The 21,012-nt window shown below is 42.8% G+C and overlaps 2 long non-coding RNA genes across 4 annotated transcripts; both read right to left on the minus strand.

The window, feature by feature from the left end:
• Positions 1 to 6,115: 6,115 nt before the first annotated feature.
• On the minus strand, positions 6,116 to 8,281 carry LOC112585138. Its single transcript, XR_003109544.3, has 2 exons — positions 8,221 to 8,281; positions 6,116 to 6,940 (listed from the first exon to the last, which is right to left on the minus strand). It is a non-coding gene; the product is annotated as an uncharacterized LOC112585138 (long non-coding RNA).
• A 274-nt stretch (positions 8,282 to 8,555) lies between these two features.
• Positions 8,556 to 19,779, minus strand: LOC102399393. 3 transcript variants are annotated; one of them, XR_006551288.2, is made up of 4 exons: positions 18,736 to 19,779; positions 11,883 to 12,809; positions 9,763 to 9,861; positions 8,556 to 8,709 (listed from the first exon to the last, which is right to left on the minus strand). It is a non-coding gene; the product is annotated as an uncharacterized LOC102399393 (long non-coding RNA). The 3 variants fall into 3 exon arrangements; XR_006551289.2 differs by having other exon boundaries at positions 12,331 to 12,809; positions 13,453 to 19,779; XR_006551287.2 differs by having other exon boundaries at positions 13,453 to 19,779.
• Between the last annotated feature and the right edge of the window lie 1,233 nt (positions 19,780 to 21,012).

The raw sequence follows: 21,012 nt of genomic DNA on the forward strand, positions 1-21,012 counted from the left end.
CCCTTCATGGTGAGTCCCCAAATATCAGTTCCCTGAGACATTTTATCTTCTTCTCCAGAGGAAATTATCCAAAAGACAGTAAAGAATTTGTCAGAAACTCTTCTTTGAGCCAAAGGAGCGTTTTGACAGATGTTGCGTGAGGCTCCGTGTGTTCTCTTGGTTGGGGTGTGTGGTTCTTTTCTGTAGCTGGCTCCTCATGCTTCTAGTGGGCAGCCACTGCGACACCACCATTGTTTGTCTCCTTCCATCATCATGCAAATATACTCTAAAGTCTAATGTGCGGATTTCCACATTGTATACACTCTTGATACACAGAGCTCCAAATCCCAGGTTAAAAGAAGTATTTAAAAAAAATAAGACACTTAAATCACCATATTCCAATCTTGAGCTTTAACTCAGCGAGTCTCAATAATCCTTATAAGATTAGTATTATCTGCGGTAATAATCTTAATTTCATAATTTAATATACACATATACATGGTCTTATCTTGTTTACCACTTTTTTTTTAAGAATTGAGAGATACTTGATATTTTTTCCTTTCTTCACTTTATCTCAATGTATTTTCACTCACTGACTCCCTGGTTTGACGCTATTTAATTGACAGATAAACTATCTAATAGGCCATGAATTCTCAAAGCCCACAGCACATAACAGGCACCTGTAGGATGAATTTAGAGTTGCAGATTCAATGATATCCAACCCCCCCCTTTCACAATGGAATCCATAGATTTATAGTAGGGCCCATGAATTGGTATTCTAGGCAATAATTTTGACACAATTTTGACATAATTTTGAGAGGTCCGTCTAGTCAAGGCTATGGTTTTTCCAGCTGTCATGTATGGATGTGAGAGCTGGACTGTAAAGAAAGCTGAGTGCCAAAGAATTGATGCTTTTGAACTGTGGTGTTGGAGAAGACTCTTGACAGTCCCTTGGACTGCAAGGAGATCCAACCAGTCCATCCTAAAGGAGATCAGTCCTGGGTGTTCTTTGGAAGGACTGATGCTAAAGTTGAAACTCCAATACTTTGGTCTCCTCATGCAAAGAGTTGACTCATTGGAAAAGACTCTGATGCTGGGAGGGATTGGGGGCAGGAGGAGAAGGGGACGACAGAGGATGAGATGGCTGGATGGCATCACCAACTCGATGGACAAGAGTTTGAGTGAACTCCAGGAGTTGGTGATGGACAGGGAGGCCTGGCATGCTGCAGTTCTTGGGGTCACAAAGAGTCGGACACAACTGAGCGACTGAACTGAATTGAACCCTTGAGAAGTACTATTCCAGACCAAAAAAAAAAAAAGTTCCTCCTTTACTGAGACAGGCTACATTATCCAAGAGCCCATTATTCCAACATCTTAAGCTATTGTCCAGAAATTCCAATGATTGCCAATACCATCTGTGTAGCCAAATGTTTGAGTTCAAGACAGTTTTTCTCTTCTAAAATCTTATGGATAGAAAAATATGTTGAAAATACCACTTAGCATCCATAGCCCCTTTCCTTCCTTTGACTTCCTACCCAACATTTCAGAAAGAATCCTGTTTTCAAATGTCTTTAATCCTGAGATGAGTCAGCAAGAGTGGAAAATGGCTAGCCATGTTGATCAAGTTATTCTTCCCTTATAGGATACATGCTTTGGAAAAACAACACATCTCCTAAATTATGAGGATATTTACATTCATCTGCATCTAAATGAATCAGTAGAAAGTTACCAACAGCCATGCCAACTTTTCCATGCCTCCTGTGATCAATGTCAAGCTTTCCTGTTCCCAACAGTGCTTGAAAATCATACTTACTGGATCATGTCTTTTCCAAAAGATCTGAAATCTCTAAGTCAGTGGTACAACACCAAGTGCAATCTGGACCCAGGGTACATCGGCGATATCTGGAGACATTTGTAATTGTTATGAACAGAGCCGGGAGTGCTACTACCACCTGATACGTGGAGGCCAGGATGCTGCTAAATACTTGACAAGCACAGAGAATAAATACAAGTTGCACTGATACTGGGAAACTCTGCTATATAAAACAAGCCTCACACTTGCCATGAACACACAAGAACTATCATATGCTCTTTAAAAATTTTTATTATTAAGTATATATATCCCATTAGATCAGAGTCGGACACAACAGAGCGACTTCACTTTCACTTTTCACTTTCATGCATTGGAGAAGGAAATGGCAACCCACTCCAGTGTTCTTGCCTGGAGAATCCCAGGGACGGGGGAGCCTGGTGGGCTGCCGTCTATGGGGTCACACAGAATCAGACACGACTGAAGTGACTTAGCAGCAGCAGCAGATCAGTATTATAGCTTCTCAAATTTTGTTCTTACATCAACTGAAAAAAAAAAAAAATTCACAGCCTAATTATGTTTTACTCAATGGACTCACTGAGGACGGAAGCCCAGAAGACAGACTTCGAGGGGCTGCTCCAAGGAGGTGAGGGAGGAACCAGGATATACAAGAGTTCAAACAAACAAAAAGTCGCATAGTTGAACATCAAAGATTGCTGCTAATTAAAGAAAACCAGACATCTCAAATTAATGAACTTAGTACTTTTCTATATACAGGAAGATGCAAGAGTCTGGGCTCTTTGAAATCATTTCTTTGATTCGTACCCTAGCTTCCTGGGGCCAGTATCCTGGCTCCTTCCTCCCCAGTCCCCTGGGCTGCACAGTGGGGGGCTGGCCGCAGTGACTGGTGTCTTGATGGCCTGCACATCCTGTTTACTGATGTGGCAGGTGGCATTTTTTAAACTACGCTCTAACTCAGCTTTTGGCTTTCTGATAGAATCTTTAATTCCACACATACTTCTTTTTTTTTTTTACTTTTCTGTATTAGAAACAGTATCATGGACATCTGTGTTTCTGTAGTTTGGCAACTCTTCCTTTGGAAGAACAGTATCTCACCTGCTCTGTTTCTGTGATTTTTAGTGAATCTGCTGTTCATGAGTTCCCTTCTCTCCTGAACACATGGTGACCGGGGGGCCCCAAAGCTAGGCCAATCTGTCTCCTCTGTTGGGAATGACACACTTATGCGCTCGTGTGAAGGCACACAAGAGCACGAGGCAGTTGTAAGGGCTTCATCCAGCGGCAGGGCTCAACAGTCACGCGCTGCGGATACTACAAGCTGCGCTGATTCCTCTCTCTGTGAACCCTGCAGAATCTGCCCGCTAACTGTTCTCCTCATTTAAAATCTTTAGAGACCTATGCCTGCAAATAGCCAAGGAACCTACAGTGAAATGGAGCCAGACCCTGTGGTTCTTCCCCCACTATGTCATCAGTCTGCCTTTTGTCTGTAGAAAAACATGAGCCAAAGAATACGTTTAATCCAAGAAGTGAGAACATGCAGAAGCCAAGAAAAGCAGTCAAACAAGAAAAAAACAATAACAGTTTGGTCATTAAGAAAAGTCAAGGGCTTTCAGTACCCCTTCCAGGATCATAGATAATATTCTGAGCTATATTTCTGAGCTGTTTTGTAGATACTGAAACCCTCACCAAGTGGGAGAAATTAACTACATGATGACCAGACCATAATATAAGCTGCAACAATTCTGAGAACAGGCCTCAAAGAAATGGAAACAAACCAGCCCTGGACTTGAAGATTAACTGTACTAAAAACAACTAAGATGATGCTGGTCAGACTGCCGCTTGAGCAATTTCAAGTCACTATCAGAGCTGACTGTGCTGAATCTGCATGTAGCCCCCTCCCTCCACCTATACACCCTAAAATCCCATTTAAAAGCTCTTGCCCGCTGCTTGTTGGGAGGAGGAACACCGCCTTTGGATAGGCGTCTGCCCCTTTATTGATTTTAGAGCTGGGAGCAGCCAGACCCCACTGTCAGCAACAACAGGATACACTTTTTTTTTTATCACTGATGTGCTGATGAAAAGAAGAAATATTTTCCCAGTTGCTTCACCTCCTCTTTTGGAAAGAAATAGGCTTGAATTAGTTCACAGTTAGAGCTTAACTCTGGTAAGGAGAAAAACTTAGTATTCATCCCTCAAGCTCTGAAGTCTTAGCCTCATCGTCCACCCAGGGGAGTATTTCAGAGGAGCTGCTCAAAGGCGGTCTGCCTTCCAAGGGCATCAGCAACACCTGTGGCTTGTTGGAAATGCAAATCAGGCGCCGATCTGGGCTGCAGTGGTTTGGATTTAGTAGGTCTGGGATGGGGCCCAAGAATTTGCTTTTCTAACAAGTTCCAAGGTGATGCTACCATTCTTTAGACCACATTAGAGCAGAACAGGGAGACCCTGTCACTTTTTTCTGCTTTTAACCTTTATCTTACCTGACATAAAGCTCAGCTTCTTTCAGTTGCAAATAACAGAAACTGGTTTAAATAACAAAGAGAATTTACTTCCTCATGCAGATTGAGTTTAGAGGTTTGAGGGCTTCAGCTGCAGCCCAATTATGTTGCCAGCTATCTGCTTCTTTCCAAGTAAATGACCTCTTTTTGAATATAACTGAAAACTCTAGAGCTGCCAGGTGTGGACATACTTACCAACTAATCACCACTCCTCAGATTTACCTTTAATCTGTGCATTTTTAGCACATTTTAGGGCCTTAATAAAAAGTAAATGTTAATCTCTGTCATTCCTCCTCCTTTGAAGATGTCTGTTAATAATTTCAGGGCTCCCCTGAGGTTTCTTTCAGTGGTAAAGAAACCTCCTGCCAGTGTAGGAAAGGCAGGTTCAATCCCTGAGTCAAAAAGATGTCCTGAAGAAGTAAATGGATACCCACTCCAGTATTCTTGCCTGGAGAACCCCATGGACAGAAGAGCTTCTCAGTCTATAGTCCACAGGGTTGCAAAAGAATCAGACATGACTTAGAGACATAGTAACAACAACGTCTGTTATTTCTACCCAAAACAATTTCTTTTTTCCATTTCCACATCCTTTTGCCATACCGGAGGAGCTCCCATGTGCTAGGTAGAGAGTGGAGAACAGACATGGTTCTTCTTTGAAGAGCATTACTGTCCAGCTCAGATGACTCTCTAAGTTTTCTTTGTGTGTATGTGTTAGTTGCTTAGTCGTGTCCATCTCTTTGCAACCCCATGGACTGTAGCCCATCAGGCTCCTCTGTTCGTGGAATTCTCCGGGCAAGAATACTGAAGTGGGTTACCATTCCCTTCTCCAGGGGATCTTCCCATCCCAGGGATTGAACCCAGGTCTCCTGAATTCAGGCAGATTCTTCACCATCTGTGCTATCAGGGAAGACCAAGTTTTCTTTACCCACTCCCCAAACCAACTTAGGAATCCTTGCTACTCCAATCTTTCCTCTTACACACTATATCACATTATACTGGGTATATATAATAAATGCTGTGTATGTAGAAAAATACGAATAAATATAAAGAAGGCTCAATGACGTAGAATTGTTACCTGAATGCTGGGTTTGCCTTTTGGTGGTATTGCCAAAAGACAGAAAAGCCAAATTGCAGAAGGTCTTGTTACTCACTGCAAGTGAGGTGAACACTAGGGATCTTTCTCAGAGCAGTGTTTTCTCTGAACAGCAAAAGTGGGAAAGTTTAAGCTATTGGTACATGCATATTCATGAAGGGGCCTGGATGGTAGGCAGAGTCCAAGCTTCAGTTGATTGAAGTCAAGAGGGTCAGAAAAGGTCAACATTCCTTTCGATTCCAGTTGATCTAGTTGTTGGCATTTCGATTCTGCAAAATGGCTCAAGACCGTGCTTTAGGCTAGTCTTTGCCATCAAAAGAGAACTGAGAGTCTTTGTGATAGATCTAATATTTTTGCTCTTGTTATTTCTCTTGCCCATTAACAATCTGTTGTTTATGCATTCTTTTGTTCCCTTAAGACCGTTTATCACTGAGACCTGTTCAAGATCAAGCATTATGGCCAGGCTGAGACCACGAAGGGCGTAGGCCAAAAACAGCTTCTCTTATGTCAAGAAAGCCATGCCTGGTTCTTTCTCCAGGGACGACCCCTGCCCCACAAGTCTGCTTACAGAAAGAGGTAAGTGGAGGAAAATGACAATGTGGCCATAAAGGTTTTTGTAACTTAGATCAGGATTTGTTCAGCTGATACTTAGTAGACACTCTCATTTTCAACTAAGAAACACACAAGGGTGATAAAGATTGGGAAAACATAAACAACCCATAAAAGAAATCATATTATGCTTTATTAAATCCAAATCTTAAAATATCTGACAGTGACTTGAGAAATCAATAATGTTGCAAAGTATTCTTTTTTTAATAATACTCTTCTGCCTTGGGATAGTTGACTATATTAACTGTTATTTCTCCGTGTAAGCAAAAAGAAAGCAGAAAGCCATAAGGTCCTGCATTGGACACGTCTTCAGTTGAATATAAATCCTCGGAAGAGCACAGAGCTGATTTATAACTCCCGCTTTCCTGGCGGTCTTTTCTTCTTCCATCCAGCCTGGTAAAGCCCCGTCAAAGAAAACGACTGGGACCCTGTGTTGATTCCATGTCTACTTTATCTGGAGGCCTTCATGTTCTTCTCTTGTGCATATCTAACAGTCAGTTCTCAAGTAAAGGAGAGTGTGAGAATACATGGCTGAGCAAATGGGAAATAAAACTAGGGAAGTTTTTGGAGAAAGGGCAGAAAAGGAGAAGCTGTCTCCCGCCCCCACCGCACCTTGCCTTTAGATTTCCCCTTTCTGTCCTCCTCTCATCAACTCATCAACTCAGGCGCTGGCATAGATGAGTTGTAATGGCTGCATTTTAACCCACTGTTGTTAATGGTAATGATGGAGATTGTGTCTGGTGACTTGGACAAGGGCCAAGAAATTGCCAAGACCATACACTGAGAACCAAGGCCCGTCCTTCTGCTCTTTGGGTCACTCACGCTGGACAGATGGGCAAACCGCATGTAACTCAAAGTGCTGAGACACCTGCTGGGCTATTTATCAGGAGAGGCTCAAAGTTGTATGGGACCAGAAGTTCTCCCAATGTGGGGTTCCTAAGAGAACAGGGCACATAATAACAATTAAAATTGTGTAACCAAGTGTTTAGAAAATGGCAAAAGAAACGCGGAAAATGACAAATGTAATGACAGATACTACAGCTGTCAAAAAACCTAGAAAAATAGCATAACATTCTTATTAATAGACTGTCTCTTCCACCATGGTAATGCTTTTTTTCCTCCATACGTATGTCCTATTACTGGTGCCTTATATGGATCACTTTTATATAACAAATAACTCTGGTCCTGTAGGTTCTGGAGATTAAAAAGGCAATAAGCAACTCATGTGGTTAAAATGTATTAGGACTGTGCGTTTAACAAGGCCTATCAACATGTTAATAGTGCACCTAGGGAACTTCCTTAGTGGTTCAGTGGTGAAGAATCTGCCTTGCAATGCAGGAGACTTGGGTTCAATCCCAGGTAGGGGAAGTAAGGCCCCACATACCTCAGAGGAACTAAGCCTGTGTGTTGCAACCACTGAGCCCATGTGCCACAACTAGAGAGTCCACACACCACAATGAAAGATGCTGCCTGATGCAACGAGGACCTGAGGCAGTCAAATAAATAATAGAAAAGAAATAAAAATTTAAGAATAAAATTCATTACCGAAGAAAAAAAATAATGTTCCTAGAAGATGACTTGGAAGTGGCCTGCTAGAGACTGAATGTTTATGTCTCCCCAAGTTCATATGTTAAATTCTAGCTCCCAGTGTAATGGTGTTAGGATGTGGCACCTTTGGAAGATCACTGGGTCGTCAGGGGGGAGCCTGCATGAATGGGATCCATAACATTATAAAAGAGACCCCAGAGAGTCTCCTTCCCCCTGCCGCAGGTAGAAACACAGTGAGAAGACAACTGTGAACCAAGAGGCAGGCTTTAGCAGACATCAGACCTGCTGGCACCTTGGGCTCAGGCTGCTGAGCATCCAGAGCTAGGAGGAATTTCTGTTGTTTATAAGCCACCCAGTGGACAGTATTTTGTCACGGCAGCCTGAACAGGCTAAGACAGGGCCCAAGCAAGTAAATCCATCTCCTGTGCTAAGTGTACTTGGCTCGGAAATTGACAGTTAAAATTCAGCGACGATGTTGAGATCCTACACTAGCAAAACTGGAGAGATTTATGAAGAACATGACAATGTCGAAGGGATTCTTGGTACTTACCTACTTTCATCTTAGAATTCTGATCTTTCTGAATGAATTGCATATTCAAAAAAAAAAGTAAATCATTTTTAAGTGAAAATTATAAAAAGAAATCTAAAAGACATAGTTCTAGTCTTACCTTTGATTTTTGTTGTTGTTTAGTTGTTCAATCATGTCCAATTCTTGGTGACCCCATGGACTACAGCACACCAGGCTTCCCTGTCCTTCACTATCTCCTGGAGTTTCCTCAAACTCATATCCATTGAGTCGATGGTCCCATCCAACCATCTCATCCTCTGTCACCCCTTTCTCCCCCTGCCCTCAATCTTTCCCAGCATCAGGGTCTTTTCCAATGAGTCAGCTCTTCACATGAGGTGGCCAAAGTGCTGGAGCTTCAGCTTCAGCATCAGTCCTTCCAATGAATATTCAGGGTTGATTTCCTTTAGGATGGACTGGTTTGATCTTGCTGTCCAAGGGACTCTCAAGAGTCTTTTCTAACACCACAGTTCAAAAGCATCGATTCTTTAGCGCTCAGCCTTCTTTATGGTCCAATTCTGACATCTGTACATGACTACTGGAAAAATCATAGCTTTGACCTGATAAGCTTGATACGCTTCTTCAAATTATGCTGAGGTGGAAGAAAAGAAAAGAAAAAACCTGAGATGTTTGAGAACTATCAGGAATCTAACAAGGACCTCGACTACAGTTTCTGTGAAAATACCAGGGCATCTCAACTCATTCTTAGTTCTGAGCTGAAGGAAAGAGGTGAGAAAAAGCAGGATAGAAAGGTGCTCAAGAGGGGCCACTGTGGCCTCAGGAGACCAGTCCATTCACAAAAGTCCATTTATAAGGCCTTGTTTAGAGGGAGAGTAAAGACCCAGGCACGCCCCCCAAGCAGGAGCTCTGCAACTGGATGGAATCCCAGAGGTGTCACTAGTGGTAAAGAAGCCCCCTGCCAATGCAGGAGATGTAAGAGACGCAGGTTCCATCCCTGGGTTGGGAAGATCCCCTGGAGGAGGGCATGGCAACCCACTTCAGTATTCTTGCCTGGAGAATCCCATGGAAGGAGGAGCCTGGCAGGCTGCAGCCCCTAGGGTCGCACAGACCTGCTGTATACCAGTGCATTTCAAGAACGCCAAACTCCCACCACTGCCTCTGCAGCCTGGCTGTGTTCTACTCTCTTTCTTTCTTTTGTACACACTCTTCCTTTCACCAGGGGTATCTCCCCTGAATCTCACTCCTTCCATCATATTCCTCCCCTCCATCATCACCTTCTTCCTTATCCAACTCCCTACAGTATAAATGAGCCTCTTCTGACTGCACAGACCCCTGCTTCTGCATTGTGAGTGAGCATCACATTACACAGTAACTGCCGTTTTGCATGTTTCTCTCATATGATTATGAAATCATGAAAGACTTCCAATTCAAAATGAAACCAGATAATACGAAATGGAAAATCTTATACATGTGCCCTCAGAAGAATGGAATTTAAGAAGTGAGACTGATTTCTGTACATGCCTGTTGTACTAAAAACTAAGACTTACCTCCAGACCAATGAATATTTGCTACGAATCTCTCCCATCCTCAAACTGGTGAACTTCCTGTCTGGACTCTAGCTGGACTTCTCCTTCTTCCCACTTTCCCCCATAAATTCAGCCTTCCCCGATCCTCATGGACTCACCTGTAACTTGCTACAGCACGTTTTCTGTGTGTTTTTTTGTTTTTTTTTTAACTTTATCTTCTTTATTGCAAGTGGATTCAGGTCTCCTGGCTAGATATTCTGCAGAAAAGTCCAATCATAATTAGCACATGTTTTCTGAATTGCAATTCATCTACTATTTCCAAATAAACTCAATTTCTGGTAATTGGAACTTGTTCCAGTTTACTTCTTTATTTAGACTGACAAAATCCCAAAGGTGTAGAAAAATTCTTGGTCAATTGTTGTACTTCTAAAGCTCTAATATGCACATATATTTTGGTGTATAGTAAATGCTCATTATTTTCTCATTAAAAGGATAAATGAACTGTAACATGCCCTTTATGCAGGGATTCAGTTAAGGGACTCTTTAACCCAATTTAGTTTTTCTTAGTATGTGCTGGCCAAATGGACCTGAATCTTCATTCTATTCTCAGAGAAGAGCAGGACCCATTCTATAAACCAATATGAAGATTCCAGCTGATAAAAGCCACTGGGTATATTGATCTGGTCTTATAAAGCCACTGGTCATATTGACCTGGCCCCTTATAACCTATAATTCTCCAATATAAAGGGAAACTCTACATTCTATTGGAGCTCACCCTTCATTATCCCTGGGAGGGACTGATTCCAGGACCTCTACTGATAACAAAATTCACGGATGCTTAAGGCCCTTATATAAAATAGCATAGTACCATGAAGACAGCTCTCCAAATCTGTGGATGCAAAACTTGCAGATAGATGACCACCTGGACAACTTGAGAAAGATCTGAGCACTCTCTCCTTTGTGTAGCTCTTAGATTAAGCCTGGGCCAGTATGGGCCATGGGCCATGCCCCTGCCCTGGTACCATAATTTAGATCTTTTGGTAGCTGTGGTGAAGGCAAAGTTCTAGCCCTACAAAGGCAATGAAAACACCAAGCTGACCTTGCAGGAGGCCAGGGAAGGGAGTTCAGTGGCCGAATACTATTTGTGCCACATACCTCCTGTGAAATGTGGGGAAAATAGTAATAACAACACCACAAAAGTATTTTTGACATTAATGAGCTGATGAATGGTAAAATGTTAGTCCCCTTACAAATGTCAATTATTCTTGCAAGCAAAAGGTAGGTAAAACATAATAAAATCTTAGCAAAAGATGGAGTACTATCTCTACCAATACAGGAAATAAATGACTCTACCGTTTCCCAGGGGTCATGGGCAAGTCACATGATCTCTTTGTTCAGATATGAGATGGAGTCAAAAGCCACATTTACCTGCAATGTTAATACATGTAAAACGCTTAACCTAGCACCTGACATAGACTAAATTCTCATCATAAATTAACAAAACACAACTGTGTACCCTTAAACACACTTGGAAGTTTAAGAGAGGGAAACCTTATATATATATAGTTGTTTTTATTTAGTTGCTAAGTCATGTCCAATTCTTTTGCACCCTTTGGACTGTAGCCTGCCAGGCTCTTCTGTCCATGGGATTTCCCAGGTAAGAATACTGGAGTGGGTTGCCATTTCCTTCTCCAGGGGATTTTCCCAACCCAACCCAGGGATCGAGCCCTGTCTCCTGAATTGACAGGCAGATTATTTTCCACTGAGCCACCATGGAAGCCATATATATACATATAGTTTGTTTCATTTAGTTTTGGGTTTGGAAGAATTAGAGGAGGCTTCACAATGTATGTTGTCTATGCTTTGAAATATAGGTACCATTTTGACATAGAGAAAAGTCTCAGAATCTGCCTCTAACACAGAGAAGGAAAGAGGTATATTTTGCCAGCTAGCTGTCTTTCTCAAAAAGTTAGATGACATTCTTTCACTGTATAATATGGTAGGGAAATGATAATGCAGGGAGGTGGGGGAGTGGAAGTAATCTGAGGATCTCAAGTCTGTCCAGCCCGTAGCATTTCACAAAAGGGGACCTTCAGAGGCAATGTAGAAACTGGACCTAGAGCCATTGTTCTGGGGGTATTTCAAATAGAGGATCAAAATGCAACGTTAAAATTGCTCAGGGTATCATCCATTCTGCTCTGAGTACTTGGAAATATGATAATTAACTTTTTCTAAGGGTTAGACAGACAGACACGTAACACACACACAGAATTTTTACCTGCTTATCAGTGTAGGAATCCCACTCAGATTTTCTTACTCCACCCACACAGCCTCCCTCAGGCAATTTCAGCCCCTCCCAGAACAAGACCTAGCTCATAGAAGTGCAGTCCAAACAAATACTTTTTAAAAAAAGAAAAGGCAAGCGAAATGTTCTTGCCTGGAGAATCCCAGGGACTGCGGAGCCTGGTGGGCTGCCATCTATGGGGTCGCACAGAGTCAGACACGACTGAAGCGACTTAGCAGCAGCAGCAGCAGTGGGCCTAACCAGAATTGAAACAGGAGATAATTCTTTTGCCTGTGAAGTAGAATGCAATAGGAAAAGGGAAAAGAAAGCCAGAAAAGGAAATTGCTGGCTTCTCTGAGCCATTTTGGAGGGCAGGACTCCAGGGCACCAGAGATCAAGGTAGATGCTCTTGCCCTGCTAACCCGTGAGCTTTAGGACTTACTGGCTAGAAGAAGCTGTGGGTGAGGCGTTTGCTAGACAAGACTTCTCAGAAAAGTGATTCCTCAAGCCTTCAGGTTCTTGGAGGTCACATGAGAGGTTGTTTCCTGGTATCCAATCTGAGGACAGCTGCCACGCCACCCCCACCGCCCACTGCCACCTCACTATATTTCCTCTGCTCTGGGCCTTTACTGCCAAGGAAAGAATTTTCACCTTCATTAAAAGAAATCAACACACAAAGACAGCACCCTCCCAAACACCAAGTATACTTTAATATAGGGCTAGAGGGGGCACATCCCTTTGAAAGTCAGAACAGACCTCACTAGAAAAAAGTATTCCTCTGAGTTCTACCTCTGTCTTTCTGTGCTGGTTCAGTTTAAATCCTCTGTTATCCTGTTGTAGAAAGCTCACTCTCACAAGTTTCTCTTATTTTCTGCAAAGCTGCAAATGATTGTTATTTTAAGTCCTCCTGGTCCACGGAATCTAAATATACAAATGAAAAGACCGTTAGGGATTACCTGAGGTTGTTCAGCCCCTTCTGATATGACCAGAGGCTTGACTTCCCCAAGCAGCTGAGCTCAGAGAGACCTTCAGAGAAAGATGCTGTGACCCTCTCCGGGCTGACATCAGGGCTCCAGACATTCCAAACCCAACTCTTTGCGCTCTACGATAAAGCCTTCTTGTGTTCCTGACTCCTTGTATTAAGGCTTCTCTTGTGCCTGCCTACATCCAGCCAGAGGGCTGAGAGCATCTAAAACTTATCTTGGATTTCAATATCAATATTCACTTTTTCATGAAAGAAGATTTGTGCCTTACTTGGAGGATTTTAGACACCTCCCATGAATGTGATTAGAAAGAGGGGTTTAAGAAAAAGCCTCAAAATTTCATTAGGAAAGCATTTACTCACTTGGTGCAAACATAAAGCAGAACATGGATGAGATTGAGAAATGAAGTATTTGTTATCAGATCAATAAGCAAGGAGGTCACAATCATCAGGGATTCCAGCCCTCCAGGGCGCTCAGGAAGGAGAAGAATACCTGCACAGATCTGGCAGCTGCAAGGCTGCAGCCACTCCCTGCGGGGCATCCTGAAGGACTCAGGATGTGAAAAATCACTGGATACTCACCCCAGCTGAGATGATGAAAGCAATGATTTCAGGGAGCAGACTCCTGCATCTTCTCACACATAAAAAGGTGCTAACCTCCTTAACTTGAGATATCTAGGCTTCTTTAATTCACAACAATCTCTTGATGTTCAGGCTACCAGTCCTTTGTTACAAACTTCTGGCTCAGAAGGTAAAGCGTCTGCCTACAATGTGGGAGACCTGGGTTCGATACCTGGGTCGGGAAGATCCCCTGGAGGAAGAAATGGCAACCCACTCCAGTACTCTTGCCTGGAAAATCGCATGGACGGAGAATCCTGTTAGGCTACAGTCCATGGGGGCACAAAGAGTCAGACGCGACTTCACTTCACTTCTACATAACCTGACCCCTTACTTCCCGCCCGCCCTTCCTTGGAGCAATTCTCTCGGGATTACTTGAGATGCTGTCTGTTGGCCTTGAAGTCCTAAAAATTCCTACCAAATAAAACATAACTCTCAGTTTTTAGGTTGTGATTATTTTTTAAGTCAACAAAGTAAAAACATGGGCCAAAGAAGAGCTCAGGAATTTATTCCTCCCTGTGCCCATGTCCCTCCTTAGCACAGACAGCCAGGCTGCTTCTAACTGCCAGCAAACTCGTGTTGGCACCCTGCTGGCATGACATACTTAGGTGCTTTGCTTTCTCTCTTAACTCCTGACTGTCTTTATGCCAGTTGGAAAGTCTGCTGTTATAAAAACTAAACATGACTCAGAAAAAGCCAAACATCACACACACACACACACATATCCCTCCTGTCTCTTTCCAAGTCACAGCACTGCGCAGCCTGCTCTCTGACTGCCCATGACACCACAGCTGCTCATCTGGTCTTGTCTGCCATGTACGTTGGTGGGTCCTCCTCCAGAGTCTCTCAGGCCCTCTGCTGTTTCCCATCTCCCCACAGCTTAGTTTCGGGCAGGAGGGAAGCATTTTCTAACTCTGACTGTCTCTTCTGGGCTTGCAGAAGTGAGACCCAAGCCAAATTATGAAATCTTCCAAGGTCTTTGGGTCTTAGCTTTCCCATGCCCTTTGATACTTTTCTTCCAGTTGGAAAATTATGCAGGCATATTATATAGGCACCTAAGTACACTTTCTTAAATAAGTTATAGTGTTGCTAATTTAACAATATAGTATAACACAGGCAGAATGGGAAATAAGCCTTAAACAATTCTCAACTATCCCTAAAATATTTCTCTCCTTTCTCACTACATTGTTCTGGTCCAGACCTTCATTGTCTTTTACTTGGACACTAGCGTCCTGACAAATTTCCATGCTTCCTGTCAGCTTCTAACCTCTTTATACTATGCATTCCACACTGCCACCCACTGTAATCTATAGAAATGAAGGTCTGACTATATGAATCCTCTGCTTAAATGCCTCTGTACTTAGAGGATAAAAACTAAGATTCATAGCATGGCTTCTAATTCCCATCTCCTAGTGTGACCCAGGACACACCTCAGGTGACAGGAGCTGACCACTCCAGCATCTGCACACCTCGGGTCCTTCTCCCGAATGCCATTCACTAAGGTCTTTCCTAAAGAGCTTTTTATCCTTCAAAGCTAAGCATAGAGATTCTACCCAGTCAACATTTAATTCAGAAACATCCATTCCCATAATATCCTATGGATAACTTATTCCTAGCATTTGACGTCTTGTATTTTTCTTAAAACATGTTGGGCTGCTTTACTATTTATAAAATGTATTTCTTGCAGAAAATGTGAAAAATACAGGGAAATGGGAAAACAAAGCCAAATGAAAGCATCTAGAGGTATTCTACTAATGTTTTGAGGTATATTTTCTAACCTTTAGCTCTATGAATATATTTGTACTTTTTCTCTCTTGCTCCCTTTCATGCAGCACACACATATTCACCAAAATACCTGCTTGTCAATCAAACATATTTTGTAATCACTTTTATTTTCCACTTAAAAATACATTATGAGCTTTGCTCTGTATCCTTAAGTGTTCATAGAGTAAGCTCCATGATGGGAATATGTGTGTGTAAAGCAAACATGGACAGACATTTAGATGAATGAATAGCACAGGCTCCCAAGAAATATTTGTTGAACTAATTTAATAAAGAAAACAATGAAAGGAAAGAGAGAGAAAAAAAAAAAGAATATGAGAAGAACTAGAGCACATGGATGGTAGACAGACAAAGAGAGGAAAGTGGATCATCCGAACAGGGCTTTCATGACATTTAAAGTTTTTATATACTTTGTCTTTGATTCCTGCAATAGCCTTCTGAAGTAGCTAAAATAGTTATTTACAAATCAGGAAAGGGAAACTCAGAAAGGTTAAGTGACTTGCCCTGGCTTGTGGGCTTAATAAGTGGCAGAACTAGTTGTGGGAATCCATAAACTGTATTTATCTTACTCCACATGACTTCTGGAAAAGCAAGAGCAATAACAAAGGCCCTGCTGAGGTCTGGGAGCTTGGAGCAGTGGGTGTCCCTGCCCCCTGGAGTGGTGCCCTGCACGTAGCTGGTGCTGTGAGTGACTGAGATGAGAAAGAACAAGCAAGCAGATGTTGGTCAGCGTCTGGGGTTCAGCACCCTCAAGCCACTCTTCCTGCTTGCCGGATTCCCTGACTGACGAAGCCGGGGATCCTGAATGCCTGCTCCCAGTCTGTGCCGTGTTCCTCATGCTCCATAAACGCGAGCTCTGTTAAACAGTTCACTGGTTCCCTTTGCTCTTAGAAAATAGTCTCCTGGCTTAAAACGCTCTTCACGATCAGACTCACCTCATCTCATCTTTCAGTCTCTTCTCTCTTCTCCTCACACATTCCATTTCCTTCTCCAGGGGATCTTCCAGGCCCAGGGATGGAACCCCAGTCTCCTGCACTGCAGGCAAACTCTTTACAGACTGAGCCACCAGGGAAGTTCCCTTGTACATTCCAAACACCTCTAAATCCCTGAAAGTGTTGGCATATTCTTCCCCACCCTGCTCTTCTTTAGTAACTATTACTTTGATCCTTTCTTTACTGACTGTATTACTTTTGTATTGATGTGTAACAAATTATCACACATGTAGCAGTTTTACACAAGCCTCACTGTTTCTCTAGGTCACATGTCTGGAATGGTGTGGCTTGGAATGGTGTGTCTGGAATGGTGTTTCTTAAGGTCTCACTGGGTTAAAATCAAAGTATTTGCCAGGACTGGGTTCTCACTGGCAGCTGAGGGAGGTTCCTCTTTCAGACTTACTGGTTATTGACAGAAGTCAGCTTTTGGTGGTTAGAAGACAGTGGTTGCCATTTCCCTGTGACATGATTCCCTTCCTCCTCAAACAAACAACAGCACATCAGATCTTTTCTGTGCTTTGAACCTCTGTGGTTTCTGCTTCTGCCTCCCTCTTCTGTTTTAAGGGTTCATGTGATTACATTACACACACTTGGATAACCAAGGATAACCTCTCTGTCTAAAGGTCATCTAATTAAAAATTTTTTATAAATGTTTCTGGCCTTGCCATGACTTGCAGGATCTTAGTCCCCCAACCAGGGATTGAACCTGAGCCCCTGACAGTAAAAGTGAAAAGTCCTAACCACTTGACCACCAGGGAATTCCTGGTCTTCTAATTTATAAAACCAGTGAGATCTACAAAGTCCCATTACCATGTATCATAACATATTCGTTGTCATAACAACCAGACGGTGAAGGTTATGGGGGTCAAATTTCTGCCTACCCCACTGATCACTCCTTTGGCTTCATGTCCTCACAGGAACCACGCCCATTCACTTCTGGACTATACGCTTCATGAGGGCAGTGACTGCCTCTATTTCACAAGTCAGCAATGCGCTGGAGCCAGCCCTCAACTAACAAGGGCCTATTATTGAATGTTCACACAGTTTGTAATCCGGAGGCTAACCGTACATATTATTAAAAAAAATGAAAGTATATAATCAAATAAATTTTATTCCTAAGAGGTAATAAATAATCAGACTCATCATTCCTATTTATCGCTCACCTATTCACTCTTATCTTTTCTCTTGAGGTTACTTTCACTGATGGTATCTCTGTGGTGGAAACACTGTTCATAGACATGCACATTTCTTCCTAACTCCTTGTTCAGTGATGTCATATTGCTAGCTTGAAATTGGCCATAGTGGATATATTTATACCACAGAAATCAGAAAAAAGCTAGCTGCTGGCTTGCTTTACTGTTTCTTTCTCTCTCTCTCTCTTTTTTTCTTTCTGGCCATGTAACATGGCTTGTGGCATCTTAGTTCCCAGACCAGGGGTTGAACCTTGGTCCTTGTCAGTAAGAGTGCAGAGTCCTAACCCCTGGATCGCTAAGGCATTCCCTAGTGCAGGGCTCCCCAGCCTCTGGGATCTAATGCTGGAGAGCTGAGGTGGAGCTGATGTAATAATAATAGAGTGCAGAGCAAATGTGACGAGTTTGAATCATTCCAAAACAATCCCCTCGTCAAGTCTGTGGAAAAACTGTTCTCCACAAAACGGGTCCCTGGTGCCTAAAGTGTTGGGGACCACTGCCCTAGCGTTGATTTCTCTTGTCAGAAGTGAAGAATAAGTAATAAGGTTAATAAATGTGTCCAGACTCAATAGCAAATACAAAACAGAAGCCAGTGTGGTCTGAGCTTACAACCTGGACTCTGATAAACGACACCAAAATTGAACCAAGAACAAGGCCATGGGTAGGTGGAGGGTAAGCCCTTGCTCCTCTGTGTGTTCAGAAGGGGGAACCTCCCAGAATGTTGACATTGGGTGTCCCACTCCAGATTCATAAAGTCAAAATCTGTCTTTTAAAAATTCTTTTACAAGATACCCTTGAAATTCCCAAGCACCTTAAAATAGAAAGCCACTATTTGGGGAGGCAGATGTAGCAGCAGGTGACTAATCTGCAGATTGTCATTAGAGCTGAAGAGGCAGAGAAATACTGTCGGGGGTTTTACAAGGCAGAGTGGGTGCTTCCGCTATCCTGCTGCACAGTAAAATCGCCTAGAGGACTTTATACACCGTCAGGGCCTTGGCCCTGTGTTACGCACATACATGGAATCTACACAAGTGCTGTTGATGACTCAGTCTGCAGGGCAGGAATAGAGATGCATGCAGACACAGAGAATGGGCTTGTGGACACAACTGGGGAAGGAGAGGGTAGGAGGAATTGACCGAGTAGCCCTGAAATACATGCACTCGCGTGTGTAAAACAGACAGCTAGTGGGAAGCTGCTATACAGGGAACCCGGCCCGCTGCTTAGTGACAACCTAGAGGGGCTGGAGGGTGGGGGGAACTTGTCAGAAATAGGATGTTACTCACAGCATCCTTAGATGGGCACAGCCGTGCACCAGCTATGAAAACCAACAATGAAACCAGCGTCTCCGTGGCTCTCAGCTCAGGTTTCGTAGGCTGCAGCAGTCCCCTGCCTAGAGCTATAATTTGCCCCCTTCCCCACAGTGGTTTCCCCGCCCTGCTCTCTCCACAAACAGCCTTCCCTTCCCTCCCCAAGCAGATCTCCTGTCTCTTGGGATCTCACATGTCACATGGCCCTCCCCTAACACATCCTCTTCTCTTCTTGCCACTAAGCCACATCCTCTCCTTCTTCCTGCCTCCATTTCTTTTTCAGTCTTAAAATGATGTCTTAATATAAGCCTTTTTCAGCTCACATGACATCACTTCCCTTATTGGGATCAAATTTTTACCACAGATCCTTGGAAACCAACTGCACAAAATAAGCAGCAGGATTTAAGGGAAGCTATAGAGCTGCTTGTTCAAATCAAGCATTCTCTTAAAAAAAAAAAAAAAAAAAACAACAAAAAAAGCAGCTGAATCCAGCTCGTTTCCTTTTGTCAGGGTCCTCTGTGTGCAGCAACAATCCAGGGCCCACAAAAGAGCCCCGATCTCCCTCCCACAGGTACCATTTTTGCTCCATTAATTGACTGTGTTCTGGTCGACCGCAAAGCAACAATACTTGACTCCTGCTGGCCAGCTTTCAAACAGGTCTCAGAAGAAGCTGGAAACAGGGCAAGTTCTTGCTTCTAGTTTTCTCCCAACAATGCATCTCCAGGGTTCAGATTTACACGTGGACTCCTGTTATCACCTTCAACCTCTTTATGGAGGTCCCTTGTCTCTGTTTGAGTGATACGGAGCCTCTGTGAGACTAGCAATAAGAAATCTTATGGTCCCCTCACATGATCAACAGACTGACTACATCTTCTGTTTTAGCAACTTCCTCTTTATTCTCACAAGCTGCTAAACAAGTTGCCAGTATCCCTGATTGGGGATGTAATTGATTCTTTGGGTTTTGTTCCATTCCTAACCACATTTCAAGGTTGTATTTAGGTAGTGGGTCATTCCCTTATAGCTCAGTTGGTAAAGAATCCACCTGCAATGCAGGAGACCCTGGTTCGACTCCTGAGTGGGGAAGATCTGCTGGAGAAGGGATAGGCTATCCACTCCAGTATTCTTGGGCTTCCCTTGTGGCTCAGCTGGTAAAGAACCCACCTGCAATGTCGGGAGACCTGGGTTCGATCCCTGAGTTGGGAAGATCCCCTGGAGAAGGGAAAGGCTACCCACTCCAGTATTCTGGCCTGGAGAATTCCATGGACTGTAGAGTACATGGGGTCGCAAAGAGTCAGACATGACTGAGCAACTTTCACATATAGATGGGAAAATGGTTCAGCCGAGTGCAAGAGAAAGTGCTTCCAGGTTACTCTTTCCTCCTAAAAATTCATCAAGACATGCAAACTGACTTTACTTTTTTCTTTTGTTTCTCAGAGAAAAGTTTTTTTGGCTTTTGGGTTTTTTTTTGGGGGGGGGAGGATGGGAGTTAATAGTGATGGTGATGGCTTACAGAAATGTTAGGAACAACAACATGGAAATGAATTATATTTAAAATAAGCAACCTAAAACAGTCTCTAGAAAAGAGGTCCACCAGAACTCCTTTTGACAATTGAAAGATTTCAGTTTGATTTGATCTCTCACTTGACTTTGTTATATAAAATTTCCTATGTTTAGATTACAAATTCTACGAGCATAGATACTCATATCATTTATTTACTTATTATGAATATGTATGTTTAATCATGAATTCATCCTTGTATACAACAGACATTTCCTGAATGTTTGATATGAACAATAGATTCAGAGTAAACAGGTATAAATAAGACATATCCCTTGCCCTCAATTAGCTCATTACCTAAAGGGATAGAAAAGGGTATGTAATGATATATACTGTCTAACATTTTACACGTGCTAAAATGGACATTTCTAGAGAATACAACGGGATCGGAACAATCAGCAGACGCTGTGATCAACTTTGCAATGATGGGAGTAGCTGGGTGGGAAATTGTCTTAATAAAGCAAAAGGAAGAAAGAAGAGGAAGCTCCTGGGGGAAAAGCACTTTAAGATCACCTTTCTATGATCAAAACTGAGGAGCTCAGATTTTACGTCGAGCTTGTCCCATGTTTTCTGCAAGCGACATCACATCCTCTACCAGGATCGAATCATACCACAGATACTCGGAAACAAATTGTACAAAGTAAACAGGATTAAAAGGAGAGTAAATATTTCTGTTTGTTCAAATCAAGTATTCT

Source organism: Bubalus bubalis, chromosome 5, assembly GCF_019923935.1.
Source record: "Bubalus bubalis isolate 160015118507 breed Murrah chromosome 5, NDDB_SH_1, whole genome shotgun sequence".
Classification (NCBI taxonomy): Eukaryota; Metazoa; Chordata; class Mammalia; order Artiodactyla; family Bovidae; genus Bubalus; species Bubalus bubalis.